Below are 20,636 nucleotides of genomic sequence, written 5' to 3'. Positions count from 1 at the left end.
ATGTTCCCGGATGTGATCACGTGACTGGAATATGTTACCACGTGGGATGCCATCAAGGCTGGTTGGGCCAAACGTGCAACGAACGTATGTTTATAAATAATTCACAAATATTTTTAATCGTCAAAGAAAAGTATAACTGGTGTTATACATATTTTTGCTTTAAAATAAAAAAAAATAATAAAAAAGAAAAGCATTAAAACCTAATGAAAGTTTCTGTTCTGGAACAAAATTTATAATCTAAAATACAAAGAAATGAGTTTTTTAAAATATTCTCTTGTGGATAGAAATTGATATTGTATACATTCGTTGATTCCATTATCTTTATTGATGTGTTCAAAGTAGCAACTATTATATTAAGTAAATCGCTTTTTATGGCATTGTAAACCATGCTAAAAACAAAATAGTATTACTAGATAGTATCTTAATTTCCTGTAAATATAGGTGTAAAATTCTAGTACGAAAATTGCATATTATCTAATATACCGTCATATATCAATAATTAAGTAATGTGTGGTAATGACATGTTGAAAAACGTTAATACTGGAATCTGATATAAAAATAGTGGTGACTGTTTCTATATCCCAAAGTGAACAGAATTCGAAAGAAAAGAAATAGACGAAGTCTTAGGAGCCACTGTATACTAAGGTAAGTACCATTTTAAGTACTTGTTGTGAACCACGGTATTCGATGACGTCGCCGATGTGTGCTGACGGGTTCATGTGGCGACCGTGAAATCAGTCTCTTCTAATTCTAACAACTGAACCTAACCAAAAGGGTCGAGCATTGTTCATTGTTCAATATCTTGACTAATCTACTGTTTGAGGTGTTTCTCTTACTTAAAACATGGCACGCTGAATGTACAGGCCTAGCATATGGCTATTGTGTAACTAATCCTACAGCTACAGTTAAGGCATTCAACCCACCTGTGTCACTAAACAATTTAAACACAATTGTATAATGTCTGCTACGGTTCATGCAAGCATTAGCATGAAATAATTCAGGAAATTGCATACTAATGTTATTAGCCAGAGTGAGATTTTTATTGTGAGTTTAAATTCTCTTCATATCTAAATTTGAGCATAGAACCAGAGGCAACAGTTGTAGTGATCAATCTTTAATAAAGTCAGTTGTGTGCGCGTTTAAAAGTGTTTATTCAAATTGTCCATCAAGGATTTTTATTTTGTGGTAAAATGGTAAATTTAGGGGGGGACTGGAGTTTATGTCAGAAGCAGACAATTCACTTGATTATAACTTGTGGGAAATTTACAAGGTATGGAGGATTACCATGGATACATAATTTGGAATATACCGCTTTACGTTATGAAATGAAGCAATAACAACAGTTAAATGATATGATTTGTCCTTTTAAAAACTATAACATCAAAATTAAGTGAAGGAAATTTTGTAAAGGAAACTACATTGAAATTCAGTGAAAACGGCAAAGTGATGAAAAGAAACTTAAGCTTAATTTTTCAAATTTTGTTCATTAGGCTTTGTTTGATTCTTGGATATGGAATTTTACTAGGATTTATGTGTTAAGTGTATGTATTCAAGAAATGACGCAATTTAAAAAAAAAGTGAAATTTATTGGGACAAGAAAAATAATGAAAGCATTCAATTTTCAATAAAGAAAGTGCATGGAGCAAGGAGTAATTTTTAGCGTTGTGGTTGATAAGATTGGATTTATGCCCGACTTCTACGAATCAATGTATAAAACAGAAAATATTGTAATAATAATAGTATTATGAAGTTTTGTATTACATTATATGTCGAATTTTTATTTGATTTATTGTGCTGTATGTAGGTTGCTCTCTATCTGTCACTGTACATTAGTTTACCTGGACCTGTAGATTTAGTTGAAACTAAATCTACAGCTACAGTAAACTAATTTGTACTTATTTACAGACAGAACAAGTACACTCAGACAATAGTTGATGACAACGAAATATGACGCCATAGCCATGTTTTAACCTTGTATATTGTTAACGCACTATTCACATCATACTCTTCGTATTGTATAGATTGAAGTTAATTTCAGGTTTAAAATCAGGTTAGGTCGTTTGAAATAGCCGTTATCATTGTGTGCTAGAAGAAACAAAACACACAGAATATATATGCCACTGGTTTTAATACGTTTTGGTATAATGATATTTTCAGTAATGCGATAAAAATACGTTAACGTAGTTAATTTAACAATTATAACGTGGAAACGCATTGTTCTTTGAATCAATTGTTGTAAAATCAAAAGAATGAACAGAAGTTATTGAAAAAATAATTTGTTTACAGACATTTATGGTTATGTTTTAAGTCATGTAATACAATATGTGAGCTGAATTTTTAATAATTAAAACGAATTCAATCTCTATCATTTCTATTAATAATATTATATTATTGAGCACATGTGTTTCACCTGTGGTCAGTACCAAGCAACTTACCCACTTGGTATTCCAGCTCGAAACCCAAATGTAGAGGGCTAGTGGTACATTTAAACATATAGCTATACTGATAAGTGTGAGTACTTTACTTGATATTCTCGACAAAATGATAATGCTTTTTCTATGTATTTTGTCAAGATGCTATAATACTGTAATTTAATATGTTATCTTGAATTTCGGATTCTTTAATTAGCAACCGATATTAAAATAAATTCATTTGTACACGAATTTTTTTTATATAATCATCCATGGGAAGTGAATATAATTCATTGTTTGCATGTTTCATTTAAACATACAGCAACATGATGTACATCCTAGTGTATACAGCACCTAGGTAAGATATTATCTATTTTAAAATGGTATAGTGTACCTGTAGATTAACACTTAACAAAACAAATTGTGTTTGTATATCTGCGACAGAAAGCGTCACTCATTGTTAATTAATGTGTTATCTTTCTACGCGTTATTTTCTAATTTCTGATAGCCTTTATGAATTTGTATACATGAACGTATCGTGAGTTTTGTCAATATTTAAAAATCAGCAAACAGTGCCTTGCTTTATATTTACTGTATGCTATCAAGTTAAAGGGATGTTACCGACGTTGAGTCTTTTTAATATTATTGTATTAAACATCAAATGAAGATATAGGTGGGTAACGTCGATAAAAATATGAGTTTTATGTGACAGTTGTTCGTCCCACATAAAGACAAAGGAATGAATTCTATACAATGTTATGTTTTCAATAACTTTTTTTCTAATAGAGTAAACAAATGGAATTGAAATAGTTCGTTTATTAAAATAGTTAAATAACATCGACATAGTTTATAAATACAAAGAACACAGAGCGTAAAGATTCAAATGAAACAGAGAAATTTAAATAACTCGTTAAAATGTATATTAAAATAACCCATATAACAAAAGTACAGAACACGGACTAGTATCAAATCCATTTATATTTTCACATACTAGCTTTAAGATGATACTACCCAACCTGGTACAACCCACGAGATAACAACATGGATCTGGGACGATATGGAAAAAAAAAACAAAAAAAACAACAGAATTCCGGCGGGACAAGGGTATGATAACAGGATAACGATTTCAATGATAACAAGGCCTTCCTTGTCCATATCTATATCGTGTAATGGAGGAATTTAACTTCCTTGTAATCATTATAAATAATATGGCCACATCTAGGACATCATGAAGTGATCAGAAGTGTTTTATGGATGATAGTGTAAGATGGGAGTTGTAGGATATTACACCGCTGTCCTTGTGGTTTGTTTTGGGATTTATTTCGTGAATTGTTCACGTAAGTTTTACACCTTAATTATGTTTTGAAAAAAAATGTTATCTATTGTCTAATGGTCATATTACATCTATGATATTAGCATTCTTCGTCGTCTTCATTTAAAGTTCATTCATTGTAGTTACAATCTGTATCCTACTCACCAACGGTATTCGCCTCGTAATTGTCAGGTCTCTATTTCAATCTGTCACTTCGCTCTACTTTTTGGCCTATTTAATCTCTTTTTAATCTCATTATTCTCATTCTCTTTTTGCTTTCCGTCTTCTTAAAAATGTTTCTAGTTAAAAAAAATATTTGGCGGAAAAAAGTGAATGATCGAACTTGACAACGGTGGTAAATGAAATGAATTATAAAATACATGTTTTACACGACATCAAAATCGGTCATAATCGTAATGAATTTATTTGTAGTCTTTAGTACAATCAAAGTCTGCATGCTGTATTGTATTTGTGTCTATAACGAATACTCTCTATAGGTACACTAGATACTGGATTTGCAATTGCTCTCGTCCATTTTTATCGGTATTATCCTTTCATGTTCACTGGATTACCTATCCAGATAATATTATTGACATGGATGTTCAGCAACCGAATACAAACTTTATCTTGCTGCTGAATAAAGAAGACGGTAATTCAAAATGTTTGCATGTGGTTAACAGGAACATTAAATATGCTGTACGTTTCATTGTCTTGTTAATACTCTGATTCTTGATGATACTACTTTAAAGCTATTGGATGAGATGATACCATTAAACAATTAGAGTAACGACTAGCATTAGTATACCTAAGGCGGTAAATAGCATACGGATGATACGCATCACACTCGATTCCTACATATGTATATTTTCGTTAGGTTATACTCTTCATTGACAATAACAAATTCAACAAAATTATGTTTATTTTTTAAGGTGATTTGGGTCTTAACAAAACAGCAACACAAAGCTCAACATATCAGGAATACGTCAACGGCCACTTAACGAGGTATGACGCCGGTAGAGCAGTTGACGGATTCCTCGCGACTCAGTTAGAGAGTGGACATTGTACCCACACAGGGCCGGACATCACCAGGCGTGGTGGAAGGTAGACCTAGGACAGATGTACAGGATACAGATGATCAACATCACGTTCAGACATTTCCGTAAAGTGATTGCTCGGAAAATTAAGAAAACTATGAATTATAAATATACAATATCTGTTCTTTTATTGCATTATGTAATATATCTAGAGGATTTGAAAGAGAACCGAAAACGTTACACACAGAAGTGTAAACAAGACTAAGGCCTGGTGGAAGGTAGACCTTGAACAGGTGTACAGGATACAGATGATCAATATCACATAGAGACGTTATGGTTGATAAAGAAGTAGCCTTTAGACTTATTAATTACAATTAATTGAAATACATAGTTGCGTAACATTTAGGTACAAAACGCTCCGACTAGCAAAATATAATGTACATCAATACACTCTTCCACAAATGTTACTATCCCGTTATTAATGAGCTACATATTGTTCAGGAATTTAAAACAATCACATATTGTCGTGATTTGCAAGTATATTTACCCACTCAACCGAAAGCACACGATCTGTATTGGATTCATTCGAAGGAATGGAAATTTACATTAGTCAATAGTCAATGGTCAATTTCATTGAGCAAGGGATATAAAGAGATCAGAAAAGGCGTGCAGAGGGATCAACAACTCTGCTGTCTTGTGTCTTGGAGTGTTTCTATTGACTCATTAACTTTTAAATACATTACTTTTATTATTATTTGAAAAGAGCTTAAATGATCAAATGTTTCCATTTTTGTTATAATAATCATGTTTTAATTTATACATCAATAAACCTCACGTGCGTTACATTTGTACCAGTTGTACCAATGTGAAATGACACCCCCTAATGGAACGCGTTTGGATGTATCCATGATGGCGGCACCCATATGAAAGATACGCTTGGAATATAAAAGAAAATTGAAAATTTTAAATAAATAATCCACGTAATTCCATCGGATATAAACACTCTCTATCTTGTGTTCCACAAAAAAAAAAACCATTTCGATGCCATCTTGGATCCTAGTGGTACACTTCTAAAAACGAACTACTTGTACAGTACAGTTCTGCTGCTACGGCGCGTTCCATTTGAGATACAGCAGATTCGTACCGATACAACTGATACGGAAACTGCAAATGGAACGCCAAGTTTTATGTTTTATGATCTCACATGGAGGTTACATTTCTATATATTAACAAGTTTGTTGAATGGATTGTTGTAATGACCTGTGTATAGTTCCTTCGCTACATTATGGTATGAGTTCACCAAGGTACAGTCTCAAAATCTATGCAGGGATGTGAATTGGTGGACAGGCGGGTGCGCTAAACAGCTGTGAATCAATATTATTTTAGATTTAAATATCCGCTATTTCTAGACGCGATAATTACAAATCTACAAGTACAGTTACCATGGAAAACTGTCATTCCCCTTCAAATACGTATCCGTAAATGAATGTAGACATATAGTGTATAACGCATATAAATCATAGGTATACTACACTAAAATAGACAAATCATACATTATTATCGTAACACTGGTTTTTCAGGAATTGGAACATGGTATATATTTACATCCATATATTTCAATTTAAACCTTTTAAACGCATGTGACATACAAGGACAAGGAATATGAATTAATAAAGCAGATATTCATGGTGTTGTTACTAAAATCAGTTTATCATAGATACTTATATGTACAGAACAAACTCGTCTACAAGGCTACAGTGTGTACGTTACAAACAACACCGACATGACTCGATCTAGTGGCTCTATCAATGAACAAGACGGATATCTGTGTTACCATGACAACGGTCCAGGGTTACCAACGTTCATCCAGACCCGGCAGTGTCATGTAAAAGGACGGTACGTCGTGTTCTACAACAGCAGATCAGGCGGAGAAGAGGCATTTATTGAACTGTGTGAAGTTCAAGTATATGGTTAGTATATCATTTAATTGATTAATTAACTTGAAACTAAATTAGATTTATTTATTACTTTTGACCTGGCAGATTATCAGTTAAACTAGTCTATCAACTAGGTTATACGTAACCTATATTGAAAAAAATGCATTTTGTGTTGTAAGAAATACCGAAACGCTATTGTTTTCATTTATCAATTATATAAGTTAATCTTATAACCTTAATCTTTTTTTTCATTTTGAAAATTCAAAATTACCAAGTAAAGCGACGCCCGATTGATTTGAAAACCTCTAGAATCCGGAAATAATGACATGAAACCATAATAACATATGTGCATTCAAGTAATTTTAAACGCGAAGTAATCAAAGTAGAACTCAAGGATCACAAAGTTGAAGACGCAGGCGGTTTTAATCGAACGCCGCAACACAACTGCGTTAAATATCCTGCCACATTATGAAATGCGTAAGCGTGTGTAATCATACGATGCATAAGACTAAAATATAACTGATTTAACGTCAGATAAATAAAACGATTTTTACCTTCATATCAGGAAAACCCCAGATATATGCTCCATCAGACGGAACTCTTTTTATTTGTATGTTCATTGGATAAATTGGCGGGAATTTCCGCCGCTTCGAGTGGCTGTTCCAAATGCCTGTCAGAGCCAAACGATATCATTCAATTTTAGTCTTATATATGCCGTAAACACTAAATAGGGTAAATATTGAGCTATGAAAAAATAATAGTTAAGACTATAAATATAAGGATAAAAGTATCTTTCTGGTGGTTCTAGCGAAGGATAAAATTGAAAAAGGGTATCGATATTTGAAATAAAACGAAGCGGTTATGAAATAAATATCGATACCCTACTCAGCTTTATGCTCCGATAGAACCACCAAACAGATACTTTAAACCTTAAGTATGGAAGTGAGTTGTCACCTTGAAGACAAGTGTATATATACATGTATCTATACACGACTTTATATTTCGATACAGGATGTAGTTTGAATTGTTTTGGATATAACTGTGGCGGTACCTGTCACTGTGCGACTGGTGGCTGTGACCCGGATACTGGACAATGTGACGTCAAGGGATGTCAGACAGGTTGGATGGGGCTGTCCTGTATTCTCCGATGTCACTGTAACGGGGACGGGGCCTGTGATATAGATACGGGGGCGTGTCTACATGGAAGACAATGTCAGCATGGATGGTCGGGAGGAAGCTGTTTTGTTGGACCGCGTAAGTTGTTAACAAAAGAATATGATGAACACTATATATACAGGTATAAAAGCAGTTACTGTTAGATGAACTATATGTATGGCTTACATTGGACCTAAGTGTACATAGGTTATATACTTTTGTGAACATTTTGTGTACCTCATACCGGATTTACTTATTGAATGCGATATATGCGGTAGTCTACGGAAGAACGGTTTTTGTTGTACTGCATTGAGTTATGATATCCAAAATGATACTATATACATTACACATGAAATACCAGATTTCATTTTTCCTTCCATTTTTAAAGCCATTGAGTATGTTCTTTTTTTCTGATATTGTTTTGTTACAACTTGTTGTAGCTATTTATTATTTGATATAATGTGTTGACACTTCCATTTTCGTCAGTTGACGTGTACCACCCAAAATGATACAATGTGCCATGCAAAAGCGAATTACTATTTAAGGATACTGGTTGTATTTTATGACGAAGCTGCGATTGTGCGTATCTTGTGTTATCATTGCTGTGGTAGTATTTAAGTACCGATTTATTAATTTTCTTCAACAGTAACCACCATAGACCACTGCAAAGACATCAATTAACTCATGAAAACTTCGATTTCCATGACATTTCATAAACTTGTATTTGTTTTAAGCATGATAACATTGCGTGGGAAGCAATTGTTATTAGAAAAGAACACAATCGAACCTGTTTTAACAAACGTCTATTTTACATTTAGAATAGTTTTCAAAATAATTACGGATTGCGTGATATCAGTTTATGTAAAAATCAAAATGGAGAAAATTACGATATCTGTACACTTAGTTTGAGACAAATATTGTAAAGCAACTGTATTTATTGATAAAACTTTTGGATGTTCTGACAGAAAAAAGTATGACACCAATAGTACTTGTCGCATTTTTTTGGGATTCACACGTTTCGGAACAAGTTAACAATTTCAGTGGTATGTTTAGGAGAAAATAGCAAACAAAAACGAATGATTTATCTATAGTTCAATCATTGATAAACAAGGCAAAATGTATCATTAAATGGGAGGCTGAAGTTGGTTCCGAATTCCAAGTTCCGAGTTCGGTTTAAGCTAAACGGAAAAGAAATTCAGTTTATGCATTTCGAATATACACATTATGATGGTTATTTGTAATGGAGTAAAAAAGCATCCAAACTACGATTATTTCGTTTACACTTATGCGGGAAAATAAGTTTCAATTTTTAAAAAATGTCCCAATTCACTATTACATTTTTCGGTGACTAATCGTTTTCAGGGGATCTTGCACATAATAAAACCCACCAAACAGAGTTCCACGAATGGTAACTTCGGACCTTCTATGGCTGTAGATGGTATTATAACAAAGGATGTAGTACCGCACGGGAGTTGTTCACATACAGATCCAGTAGGAATACATCCGGAGGCCTGGTGGGAAGTAGATCTCGGGAGCGTCCAATGGATACGGACGATTAACATTGTATACAGACAGGAGTGTAAGTATATTTCTCCATGTAGGTTTACTTGTATGTTTCAATAGAATTATTACACAACACATTAAACATTTTGATAGAGGGTCAATATAAATTTGTCATATATACTGTGTTACTTGATAATAATAGAAAAGAAGAACCAGTAGCTGAATTTAAAAACACGATGTAATATAATATAAATAAAAATATAGAGAGATGACTTACAGTATCTAGAGTAACTGTTTGTGGTACAAGAACGATACAGAAAGGAGGAGTGGTAATTTAGAACCTCTGGCGGCTATGACCGATAAGCATTAATTTTAATTGCATTATAATTAATTAAAAATCACTCAAAAATATAATTTTCGTTCCAACATACCTGGTCCAAAAAAGGGACTCTGACGACCTGACCTTAATCATATGTCATATCAAGATGTCCTTACCACCGGGTATATGTAAACAAAAAATAATGCTTATGAGTCATGGCCACCAGAGAGCCCAAACTGACACTTCAAACTGCAACTGTAAATAAATTACCTTGTGTAATTATTAATCTTTCCAGGTTCCTAATTAACCATGTTCATAGCAAATTTACAGAGGAATTAATACAAATGTCCATAGACAGTTTGTAATATGCAATGCAAATATTTTATTTTTACATCCAGTATGTTGCAATTATTTTGATTTTCACTGAAGTTGAACTCGATGTTTTTTACTTTTACTATGAACATGACCAGCGTAACATTGGTCTTCGCGCAAGAAAATATTATAAGTAAACGTAGATTCCGGTATCAGCAAATGATGAAGCAGGCTGAAGTGACGATAACAAATACTGCATAACAGTAAATAATTTGTTGAACTTGAAATAAATTTACAGGCTACATAAACCACCAGAACAATGCCAATCCCTTCACGTCGCGGTAACTCCATTTTGAATCGAAGCGGGAGACAACCGTATTGCACAGTCTGAACGTAATCCTTCAGAAGCTTTGGCTGACGATTTCCGCAATAACTTCTAAATCTATTGCCAATGTTTTAGTTTTTCCTCTGGATTACACTGATACGATAAATGGTTTCTAAATAAGTATGACTCATTGTAATATTTGTACTATTTATTTTAATTAGTTGTATTAGTATTTGTTGCAATGACGGTCTTTTGCCTTACGTCTCTTGTTGCAGACTTGGACAAGCCCGGATCCAGAGAGACTCGCAAAACTTTATAATAAAAGAATATAGAAATAAAATACGTTTGAATTGAAATATAAGTTGAGTTCCTCTTGAAACAAATTTGATGAACTACGATGCAGTTTATGCTGAATTTCTTTTCAAAAGGAACTTAATTCATCACCCCATGAGATCGACCAAACAATATTCAATCCTTAAGTAATAGTCATAATAGTGCTTCCAGACTTAAGCAAGTAATTCATAGCTCTAATACATGGTTGTGATTTAATTTAGCTCTTGACAATCGGAGTATATACATGCATAGCTAAATCATAACTTCAAGAATATTGAAGAACCTCTTAATTCTAGAAACATTTGAAGTCAGTAATTAAACAGGCACAGAATATTACAGAAATAGCTCAGCCTGCTTCCCCCTTATCGTAAGCACGTTTGATCATTAATGCGTTTATACATCGTGATCATCTAGAACGTCTTTGTACACCAGTACAACCACTTACTTACATTTACAAGCACTGATCTAAATTAAAAAAATGGTCGTAGCAGATGTCTCCCTTCTCCCTTCCTACTACTCTAGAATTCTTCAATTATTATTACTATTGAAATAATTCCCAAAGACATCGAGATATATGAAAGACGAAAAAAACAGCCCCTGACATGTTTTCAGATATGTTTCTATTTGAAATATTTTCTTTTTGGGCCTAAAAAACTACTTTTTTCTTATCCTTTTTAATAAATTTTTTTTGATAATTTGATGGTTAAATGTGTTTGATAATGACTATTTCTATTCATTAATAAAGATAATTTCAAGAAGTATTAAATATGTACGAGACCAAGTAATGATACTCCATCATATATTGATTTCAACGTAAAATCGTATAAGGATGCAACACGCTGTAGCGCGTCGAGCTTTCAACCGCTACAAGCCGCGATGTACCTTGGCAGAACGCATCGAAACTGCTACCAACAACATTGGCTTGCCGTAAAAATCGTGCCAAACCTGAACAAAACGTGCAGCCAATCTGCACATCAACCGTGATTGAATGTGGAAAAACGCAACGTAATGTTACAAAAGCACCGTGAGTTGCCGGAAAACGTGCTTGCTGCCCGTTTCATTACGGACCGTCTGCAAGTTATGTTACGGCTCCGTACGCACTGCTGCGTTTTGTTGCGTCAATCCCGTATTATTAGGTCATTTTATGTTTCCCATCTGTACCGTGAGTGCCGTGACAATTTTTTGACAGTTTAAAAAAGCTGGCACGGCATCCACGGTAATCTAGGCCGCTCACGTTTATCTATCGCGTCCTCCTGCGTTGTCTCACGTTGTGTCGCGGTCACCGCGTTTTGTCCATGGTGGTCTGAAACGGGGCTGCCGTGGCCGCCGGGAACAAAGTGTTAACCTAGCATTATTTAATAGGTATTGACAGCTTGAGAATAATAATTATATAGCTTCAAGAATATTGGTGAACCTACTTCTATAAATATATATACATCTGTCTATGTATGAGGGTTCTCTTTATAATGCGAGCGTGGTTTTATTAAAATTTCGTTTTTTGTTACTTGTTTAGGATTATTACACAACAAATTAAACATTTTCATAGAGGCTTCGAATAAATGTGTCACATACACTGTATTACTTGATAAAAACAGAAAAGTAAAAAACTGCAGCTGGATTTATAAAACACGATGTAATAATATATACAAAAATATAGAGAGATGACTTACAATACCTAAAAGTAATTGTTTGTGGTTTGCGATTCGAGTTGTGAATGTGTGGAATAGTCTCCCGGAAATTGTTTTCAGTGCAGAAACAATAAATGCGTTTAAATCCAAATTAAACAAGGAATAGAGAAATCACCCGCTGAAATTTAGTCCGGATTGCTACTGATGATACCATGTGAGGTCATGATCATATCTGCCACCAAATGATAGGGTTGTGATGTAAATGGACATAGTATAGTGCATCCATAACCATATGGAAAATATAAGTGTTGTATATATAAAAACATTAGACAGAAAGAAAGACAGTTTTTAAAGTATGGGCAGTTATTTTTAACTTTAAATTGAGTATGTGGGCATCTATGAGTGTGATCTGACGATGTATGCGCAACAAGTGAAAATCAAGTGACTCAAGTCTAAATTGAGGAGATCAAGAGGTATTGTTGCCTATATAGACCGAATATCAGGTAAATCAGGTAGATTTAACCCCCATACCACGCAAGGGACTCCAATCTGACCTTGGCCATATGTCATATCATGCTGTCCTAACCCCTGGGTATCTGCAAAAAAAAAAAAAAAAGAAAAAGAAAAATGCTTATCGGTCACGGCCACTAGATTCCCACTTGACACTTCTCTTTAAAATTTTAGCTCTAAATGAATATCCTTAACCCTTCCAGGTTCCGAATTTACAATATTCACAAGTCGCACAGGAATACAAATGCTGATGGACAGTTTGTATAATGCAATGTAATTATTCTATTTATACATACAGTATGTTGCAATTATTTCAATTTTCACTGAAGTCGAACTCGATGAAACTACTTAAAAGTCCTGTTTCATTTACGTATGAACATGGCTGAGGTTCAGGACTACTAAGCCTAGATATAAATAGTTGTTGTTTAAAAAAGTGCAAATATCACTGACAAATTTTACAATTTTGAGAACATTTAAGCTCTCATTTTGCAGTTTTAGCAATAGTTTTGTTCACTTCGTCAGCAAAGGAGAGGTGAGGCGTGTGTAGTTCAGGCCAATTTTACACATTAGGTATGTTTTGATCGAGTATATTAAATTTTTCTGTCCTTTTGCTACTTTCCTGACCCATCTTTTCGATCAGGTCGAGCAACATTGCGGTACTTAGGACGTTAAACTTTACCATATCCCCGTGTGGATAATTCGAGCGTTGTTTTATGCAATTTTCATTTTTTGTTACCGTATATGTATACTGGCAATTATCGCATTCAGTAAGGCCTACGTCTATGCTTGGTAAATCTAAAATGTCTGTAAAGTATTGTCAATTTCAATTTTTTTATATCAAGCAATTCAGTTTGTGTTCCAAATGTATAAAGATATCAATAGTATTCAAAATTAAAGCCGCGTATATTCTCTCTCCCATAGTTCTGTCGGCTAATCAGAATGCAGGACTCTCACATGCGGTAGTATGAAAACTAATACAAACATGGCCTTCTGGTATAATCGTGGTATTAAACTATCAGGGCAAGAAGACTAGTGTATACCAAAATTCTTTCGTGTGCGTTTTACTTTCAAGAATTTCGCCTAATTTTTTATACGTTGTTATATTCGGTAATAAGATCTACATTGTTCATATTGATTAGACATGTCGAAAGATACTGATTACACTTAACGTTGTTCTAACGTGACATAGTTACGCGAGTATTCATTTCATATGAGATTTTATGAAACGAGTCTAGAAGTTTTTATTTTTTCGATTTAAGATGTTTTTTCTCACATAAACATAAAAAAAGAATAGAATTTCACGTCGAAATGTATTCCGAAAATCCGTAGTTTTTCTTGACGTAATTTTATTGTATTGTCTAACGTCACAATGTATTTCCAGCCAATGAAGATTGCTCTAGGTCATGTTACACTAGTGACATATGTAATGAATTACAAAGTATACATACTCTTGTATTCCATACTATTATCCATCAACAAGGACTACAATCATCTTTCATCTTTATTTTCCTTCCAAAATATAACAGTACAATGATTATCTAATTTGCACAAAGCTGTATTTCATTCATTTTAGGTTTGGAGGTTTTACGCAGCGATTGTACTTTCATGAGACATAGTTGACGTACACGCACATGTACATATTATAATATATTATAAGAGCGCAGCTCTCTGCGCGGCCGAAGGCCGCGTAGAGCGAAGCTCTACTACCATAACACGTGTGTGAGCATATAGAATCCAATATATCCCAGTACCCCTTGGACTTTGAAATTGTGTCTCGCGGGAAAAGTCTCGCGCCTCTATGTAGGCAGCCATGTTTTAATTCTCGTTATCAGCACGGCGAGATTTGAAAATTTTCAGTACTAGACGAAACGTGTCATCGGGATACGCTTTAAAATTTCTTTAACTTACATATATACACAAGAACAACGCAACAAATGTATTGGTCAAATATAATAATAGGGTACTCTGTATGTTCTCAAGCGCACGGCACCGTCAGCAGTGACGTCACAAAACTTGACGCCAAAGATGACGGCACTGTTTCCCGCGTATTTTTGATAACATGTGTGGCATATTTTTCAAGTTTTCTCCGCATCTGATGAAAAGTAAATTGAACTATTGCATTTGGATTATATCGGATTCTTTCCAACTATTGATATCCTGTGCATGTTAGTAAATTATATTTTATTGTTAATCTCGTAGAAAAATGTTAAACAATATAAAGTTATGATGTTATATAATCCAATACAATACAATATCTGTTATTTGGGCTGTTGAAGATTTTTTTTGCATATACAAAGAGTACATTGATAAATATTGGTTGATAAAGGCTAAATTAGCCTCACTTCATATATATAATGAAAACACTCGACTCAAATTTTGAACATAATATATTCTGTAATTGTATGATCCCACCAAAAGGAAGTTAAAGCATCTGTATCGGTCAAAATTTGTCAAAACTTGACAACATGATGCATATCAACAGAAATTATATTCATGAAAGTTTGTATATCAGTTTACTCAAACAACTACCCATTTTATTAATTTAAACCCAAATATTATGTCGCATAATTTTTTATTGTTATAACCTTTATAGTTTAGATTTTTGTTATGATTATGATGCATTTATTTCTCTTTTCAGATCCTTTCACAATGTCTGGATTTTACCTGTACGTATCAAACAGATCAATATCTAACACCTACATCCCGATAGTGTTGGATAATAGTCACCTGTGTTACCATGACCACGGACCTGGCCTACCATCCTATATCCAGTCACTGTCCTGCCCTATATCTGGTCGATATGTTATATTCTACAACAAACGGCCTGCTGATTATGAACCTAAGAATGTTATGTATTACAACACAACGACTGCAAGCATAATGCTGTGTGAAGTACAGGTGCTTGGAGGTATGTGCTCAGTAATAGAATTGATTAAACTTAATTGCAGATCAACAAGTAATATAATCTGGATTGTAAATTTACAAAGACATGCTGATATTGGTGAAGGTCACAGTGACTAAATCAGATTGGTAAATAAATATTGTGTTAAGATTAAGTTTCTATTGGCCTGTTTTGAGTTAAATCACAAGATGAATATATGAGTTTCTCTGAAATCAAAACTTTTTTTTTCAAAAACATATGAAATATATTGTACCATAGACCTTTTCCGTTTATTGTTATCATACTTCCATTTCTAGATGCCACCTCACGAGTTTATTTTTGAAAAATTGGTAGCTAAAATTCTCAAATAACAGAACATTCATTGCTTGAAACAACTTATCGTTTAACGTGATCATATCTGGGCCTCTCGTTAAGGAAAGGTATACATTTAAATCATGAAAAAAATTCGTTGGGACGCTGCATTAAAAATTACTGGGGAAAATGATTTTGAACCATTTTTTTCATTGTGTGAGTCTTTACTTTGGTGTTGTCCGTTCATTCTATAAGTATAATCATTTCCTCGTGGAAATTCATAATAACGTGTTCAAATATATTGTTTGATATTACAGGTTGTCCTCCTGGCAGGAAAGGAATTTCATGTGACCAAGGTAGCGTTGGTTTTTTTCGCCGCAAGATCATTTAAAATTTGAACATTTAAAGTTTATCTTCAAACATCCAATAAATGACAAAAATGTATACTGAATACCAGACGGTATATATCTTGATAATTCTTGCTTTGATTCAGGTGTTTATGTTTGTTTTGTTTTAGTTTTGTAAAATAAAGGTGGATGTCTATATAAATAAAAATAGTTCACGATTGTACAGTTTTATGCAGGCACGACGCTTAATTAATCATATATCATACTCGGCCCTTACATAGATATTCTGACAATGACGAAAAAATGTTTATATTATCAGCATGTGATCCCCATACCTTTGGGCTAGACTGTGAACAGACCTGTCACTGTGCCACGTCTTACTGTAACAAACAAACGGGTGTGTGTACAGCTACGGGGTGTACAGCTGGGTGGAAGGGAACGTCATGTGATCAAGGTAAACTATTTTTTGTTTACATTTGAGAACAATTGGACGTTGAAAGGTCATTTATTACAAAATGTTCTGAAACTTTTCTTAAACCGTACCGCGTACATTTTCAGTTTGATTGCGTGCAAATATCAAATCAATTGTGACATGCTTCATTGCAACAACATAAGGAAGACTAAGATTTCTACTTTTACAAGGAGACATAACACGAATATACTGTACATCCACGTCTAAAATTAGATATTCATAAACATCACCTTGAACGAAGTCTAACAAAACAAATCAATATATGGTGTTTTCGCTTGTTTTATGCTGTGGTTAGTGGGGGACACCATCATTTGAGACACAGATGGGAAAAATATTCTGCAACGCGTAGTTGATAATGCCTAAGAGGTCCACATGTTTAATATGATTTTCCGCTGAAGACGGCTGCTACTTATGGTAGGACATATGCATATGTTTGTAATTTAGCGTTAGACTGATTATATTAATTGAGAGAATCTGACAGAAATGAGCAAACACGCCGAGATACTGTACAAAATATTCGTACTGTGTAGTTAGTGGAAATGCTGGTTGAGGTCAATCCAAAACTAGCAGAAAGTTTGTTATAACTGTGAACTTTTTATTAGAAATGAACTACTGGAATCTGCTACGGCAGCTGCTGGATACTGAGGTATCTAAAACTTGCGTAAGTTTCGAACCAAGCGTTTAAGGTTTTTCTTAGGCAAGACTTGTTGATATTTATTTTAATACTTTCGTATATATAAAGGGTACACAGGCCACACATTTGGACGAGACTGTACCTATACCTGTCATTGTGCTACCCCTGTCTGTGACATTAGGACTTGGGTATGTAACGTACCCGGATGTACAGAAGGATGGAAGGGACAAACATGTAGTTATGTTAACCGTCCGTTTATTTAAATGTCAATGTGATCCTCAAAATTGTAAAAACAGTCTTGTTTTATTAATTTGTGAAGGTAAAAAATACTATATATTTTGTCAAAACCGGCCCTCGTTCAATCCGGATCCATTTGTATTCTGCGTTATAGTAAGGTATTTTTCAAGAAATAAAAACCTGTGTAATCCGGTAATCCGGGTAAAATAAACTCTACATGCACGCCCAGATTTACTCCAGATTTACTATACATGCTCGCACAAGTATATGAAAATAAATGAAAATCTCGAAAATACTAACCGCTTTTATTTGATATTCTAACAGTTTCAAATTCTGTTGACAGCTTGTACCAACCACACATTCGTACGAGACTGTGCCAAGATTTGCCATAGTGCTACCAGTGACTGTGGGACAAAGGCAGGCGGGTTGATGTTACAAAGCACGTGATCGTGAGAGGGGGATGGGATGGGACGCACCTGCCGTCAAGGTAACAATAATCTAGCAACCTGTTACTATCTAATATGTTATATAAATAATAGTTTTTCTTATTCGAATGATTTAATATTGTTAATATTCACTATATAATACAAGTTCCTCACAATTAATTACATCAATAATGTGATTTACTTAGAAGTGATTGATATTATTTATGTTAATTGGTGGTATACATACATTTCATCATTGAACCCTGGCACGATGAGTAAGTATGTGAGATTATTTCCTTTGGAAATTACATTTACGTTTCGTTCTCTCAAATAAATAGTTAGTTAAATGCATATTCTGTCTATATAAGTCATCTAGAATACTAATAAACCGGCAGTTTTGTTTTTATTATCCAAACACCATTATAGAAAGAGAATATAATGGTTAGAATCTGAAATTAACGGTTCCAGTTTGTGCGCGCGACGCTTCGGAAAGTTGAGGTTTACAAAGGCTTTGCGGTGTGATGTTGTCTTTCACGTGTCGAACATCAAAGGTAAGCCTTCTATTGTAAGATACTTACGTGCATTTTTTATATTGCAATATAAAGACAATTCAAAAACAATACAAAGGTGATCGCTTTTTTTCCAGGGGAGGGCTTTGGCTTGAAGCGAGAGCAGATTCTTTGTGCACAGGCATAAAATTAATTTACTTAACCCCAGATTGAAGTGTGTAATTCTCTTTACTGTCCATTGGAACATACATAAGCGCCCTCAGGTTAACCGTTCCAGTAATTCATGTTCTTAAAAACAAGAGCTTTAATATCCCCGAAAACAAATATGGAAATACTATGAGAAAAAACCGTTCAATCAACAAGGAATTACTTTTTGCATTTAAAACGCATACCTTTTGTCATGAACCAAGACAAAAAGTCGATAATGAAATAGCCAGGGTTTTAATATAGTGAAAATAACGTCATTCCTATGAATGTGACGGCACGTTTTTGCGAAATTGAAATAACGTTATAATCACCGGAAGACAACGTTTAGGATCAATGTAGGAAAAGTTTTTTTCTGATGTGGAATAAATTCAGGCAACATGGATTGTCGGAGAAAACATCGCTCAATATATGCGGCAGTTGCAGCATAAAAAGTTCCCTTTCTTTATCATTTAGTGGTAAAATAGGTCGTTCTAAGACTTAACAATATTATTACAGTTTATTGTTTTTATAATTCCGCAGTTCTCAAACATGTGATTGGTTTTATCAATTCGTCAGGACTGGCATATTTTTTGTGAATCTGCTGTATGGGACTTTTAATACCTTAACATGTTGCAGCATGTTCACCAACACATACATACGGACGAGACTGTACCCGAGACCTGTCATTGTGCTTATCTCTTGACTGTGAGTAGAGGACTGGGGTATGTAAAAGTACCCGGGATGTTATGGAAGGATGGAGGGGACAGACATAGTAGTGAAGGTACAACTTTATTAATTGATTGGTTTTCAAATTATTTAATACTATTACCAATTTGCTCCGTTTATGGTTTTATGGTGCAATAATTAACTTTATTTAAATAACTTCTTCCTTTAACCTAATGCCCTTTTGTATATTAAAATACTACACCATTCATCAATTTTTATGTTTCCGGTTTCGAAGAATGAAGTATTCGATTAGCTAAAGCTTTTTAAATTATTTATTATAGTGAAAAATAAGTAGAAAAAAACCACTTTCATTAGAAACAATTGTGTCTTTGATAAGATAATAGAAGAGTAAACAGAACATCGATTTTATCGCCACTGGCCACACAGTACCACCACTACATTCGGACGAGACTGTACCAGACCTGTCATTGTGCTAACTCTGACTGTGACGGGAGGACTGGGATATGTAAAGTACCCTCGGATGTACGGAAGGATGGAGGGGACAGACATGTAGTAAAGGTAAGGATGAATGGTTCCTTATCTAATTATTTTATTGATCATAGTTAGTTACTTCTATTGTTTTCCAGTTAACGCCAAGTAGAAGTTATCATACAAACCTAATAATGCCATGCTAAGTCATTCTGTCTTATTAAATGTAAAAGTAAATTGATAACAATATTCGTGTTAAAAGGATAGTATCTGATCATGATCACAAAGTATATGCATATCTCAATTAGAATTTACATTGTTTTGATAATCTTGGATATGGCATCGAGATGGAAATTAGAAATATTATACTATTAATATAAGACTTCCAGAATGATAAAGGTTTTATTTACAAAACTTTGACATTTTCATTACACGAAAAAATGTTAATAACGTGATGAGTTTAAAGCCTAATAAATTTAAAAGATTGTTATCTGTATAATAATCATCCATTCCTCTAAAAAAACGTTTTTTGTATTCCCATATAGCGATTGCGCATTGGCCTACATCAAATATTGTTATTGTTTCCTGCTACAGCCTGTATCTACAACACATTCGGACCAGACTGTTTCCCAGACCAGTCATTGTGCTAACTCTGACCTGTGACAGGAGGACGGGCTTATGTAAAGTACCCGGATGTAC

Source organism: Argopecten irradians, unplaced genomic scaffold (assembly GCF_041381155.1).
Source record: "Argopecten irradians isolate NY unplaced genomic scaffold, Ai_NY scaffold_0224, whole genome shotgun sequence".
Taxonomy (NCBI): Eukaryota; Metazoa; Mollusca; class Bivalvia; order Pectinida; family Pectinidae; genus Argopecten; species Argopecten irradians.
Note: the sequence above shows the minus strand (reverse complement) of the source record.